The sequence below is a fragment of the Lactuca serriola genome, chromosome 1 (genome assembly GCF_051521515.1).
Source record: "Lactuca serriola cultivar US96UC23 chromosome 1, Lser_US96UC23_V15, whole genome shotgun sequence".
Classification (NCBI taxonomy): Eukaryota; Viridiplantae; Streptophyta; class Magnoliopsida; order Asterales; family Asteraceae; genus Lactuca; species Lactuca serriola.
The window spans coordinates 5,339,939-5,342,978 of NC_136408.1; the positions used below are offsets into that span (position 1 = coordinate 5,339,939).

Genomic DNA, 3,040 nt, shown 5'->3' on the forward strand with positions numbered 1-3,040 from the left:
ATTATGATTGAAACTTGTACTCTCCAAATTAGTTCATCACCAAGACTAACAATACATATAATCTACAACCTTGTTTCAAGAAGGTCGTGCATCATCGATACCCAAAGAGATGAATTATGACAATCCTAATATTCATATACCCAACATTAGACTTTTTACTGTGGGTCCTTTAATAGAAACTAAATAGGAACTTTCTAGTTGAGTTACCATTCAAGGCATCTAAACACTTGGTGTGGCAAAATTGTAGAAGAAAAGGTATTTAGTACCTTTCCAAAATTTGGGGGGAACATAATGTATATAGTGCATGTATAATAGCATTTTCACGACACAAAACCTGGACATGAAAATAAATCCATATTATTAATAGATGGTTTCAAGATGATTAATATTTGGAACTAAGAGACGTCATACATTTTTTACGACATGAAGTATCTTACTTGTATCCATTTTTATGCTCTATGAGTATCCACATCAAACACATATTATTCAAGAGACCTAAACCTTTCACTGCTAATAGATTATATACCTTAAATGGCAAAACCGAAAACTATGCCTCATGATGCTTCAGGAGAAATGCCAAACAAACAATTAAAATAAAGAAAGAAGACAAAAAAATTACATCTGAAATAATAAACTAAATCTTAACAAGTACCTTCTGAGTTTGATTGTTGGTAAAACCAAAATTCAGTCAATGAAACATATCCAGTGCCACTAAATATTTTATGGTTAAATATAAACATATGGCATCATAAAAGAGAGTAATAAACATTAAAATTCATCACATTACTTGTTCACATCAGGAAATTAAAAATATAACGACAAAGGTTGCTCAATCTTATAAACGTTGATCTATATGATAGGGAAAACTCATCTTTTTCAAAATTCCAAAAGATGTCAGCAGATGGTCTAGAATTGACTCGAAATAATCATAAAGAAGTAGTTCAACTTGAAAAATTCTTACCTCGATCCTTGGTTAACATTGGTGAATCTCAACCGTAAAAGCCAACCCTTGTTTGCAACTGCATACAAAGTAGATTTTTGTGACAGTCACAATCCATCTTCAAGATAAAAAAAATTTTAAAAAAAAAAAAAAAAACATTTCTTGTATACATCTCTTTGTCCGACCCTTCTTTTCCATCTTTTTCATCTGCTTCTTCTTCCTTTCTTTTTCCCCTTGTAATATGGTATGGTCCCTCTACGGTTATTTAGAGAAGCAAATTGTAAGAAAAAATATTTCTTGATCACATCACAAAGAGATAAACATTACAAAAGAACAAAAAAAGAAAGATATGACATGAAATTTTATAAGAGAAAACATGTAGCAAAGGAGCCTGAAAGAAAGGAAAATGAAAGGTAATTACCTATTTGATGGTTGATTTATGTTGAATAAAGCCACTATCTCCATCTAAGAAGAAGATATATGTAAAGTATGCCTTTCTGTTTTTGAAGTAGCAAGAAAAAGGTCAGAGATGGCCACAAAAAAACCCCAAATCGCTGGTAAGGCAGCGGCTAGGGGATTGAAAGCAAAAAACCAATCTTTATTTGTTTGGCTGTTCTTCCTTATGCCTCCCATAGAAGTCGTAATTTCCTGATGAATCTTTTTGATCGTTCTCCCTATTCATTAGGGATCCTTTATTCCAAATGGTCAAAAAAACGAAAAAAATTCTAAATACGGAAGCAAACCTCCAGAGATCGTGGGTTAAAAGAGGAAGAAAGAGAAACAATGAGCGAATTTGTGGTGTTTTAACAGATCTAGGATTTTCTTTTTTGACATCAATATCTTTTTGACAGATCTAGGATTTTTTGTCACATGTCGAGATTACATTCAAAGGATTTGATATACCTTTTATTTTCCTTTCAATTTTATGTGATCTTATGGTGTACCTTGTGGGACGACTGAAGGGTTTAGCGGTTGCAGTGGAGGCTGAGAGAAATGACGACGGTGTTTTTGGGTCTAGGATTTTACAGAGAGAACGAAAATGTAAATGCTAAATGGAATTGAATCTGTAATTTGAGATGGAGATGAACAGTTCAACAGATGAATAACACCTGATACAGGGGAATATATCCAGCATTGAGATTTTCGTCGGGATTTCATGATTCATGAGACTCCATAAAGGATTCAATGCCCAAGTCAAAAACCTAGGAGAGATATGGAAAGGGACCTGGTCAAAGCTGATTTAAGGTTTAAAACCTATTCTGACCAAATAAGATTTTTATTTCTTTAATACATAAATTTGTTGTACATGATGCATAAAGGGATTGTACCTATATATATATATATATATATATATATATATATATATATATATATATATATATATATATATATATATATCTTTACTATCTTATAAAACAAATCTCATTATTTCTAAAAATAGATTGAATAAAATAATAATATTTTTTTAAGACGTCCAAATCATTAAGCTAATTGTAGAACTAATCACTAATAAAATAATATTAAAATTTAAACAAACTCCTATAAATCTTCTCTTCTAAGGTTTTGACCAGATCTTTGTTTATCTAAATAAATACTCAACACCCTATAATTTGGTCATTTCATGAATTTTCTTTATTTTTAATATGACATGTTTCTTAAAACAAACTAATGATTGAATTGAAAATAATCATTCTCCATCGAAAAGAAATTAATTGTCGAAACAAACTATTTGTCGTCCGCCGCTTTGCGCGGGTAAACGGCTAGTATATATATATATATATATATATTGTCAAATTAAAATTTTAATTTTCATATACCTTTTACTTATTATACATCCATTTGATTTCATAAAAAAACATCAAATCAAGGTATATAATAAGTAATTAAGGATGTTAAATAAGCCCTTGAATATATTGTTTTTGTATACATTCAATCTTTATGACCAACTATTCCATGTTAAGTTCTCTATTTGTATATATTTAGCCATTAATATATTTTTGCAAACTAAGTCATTTTTTTACATATTTGGTCCTTATGATGGGTTTCTTTAGGTTTTGCTCACGTGACATCCTATATTGGAAAATCAGTATTGAAGTGTTT

General features: G+C 30.2%; 1 long non-coding RNA gene across 2 annotated transcripts; it reads right to left on the reverse strand.

The window, feature by feature from the left end:
• Window positions 1–741: 741 nt before the first annotated feature.
• Window positions 742–2,181, reverse strand: LOC145087272 (uncharacterized). 2 transcript variants are annotated; one of them, XR_013700773.1, is made up of 4 exons: window positions 1,885–2,181; window positions 1,362–1,437; window positions 1,111–1,195; window positions 742–1,019 (listed from the first exon to the last, which is right to left on the reverse strand). It is a non-coding gene; the product is annotated as an uncharacterized LOC145087272 (long non-coding RNA). The 2 variants fall into 2 exon arrangements; XR_013700764.1 differs by having other exon boundaries at window positions 1,362–2,181.
• Window positions 2,182–3,040: the final 859 nt, after the last annotated feature.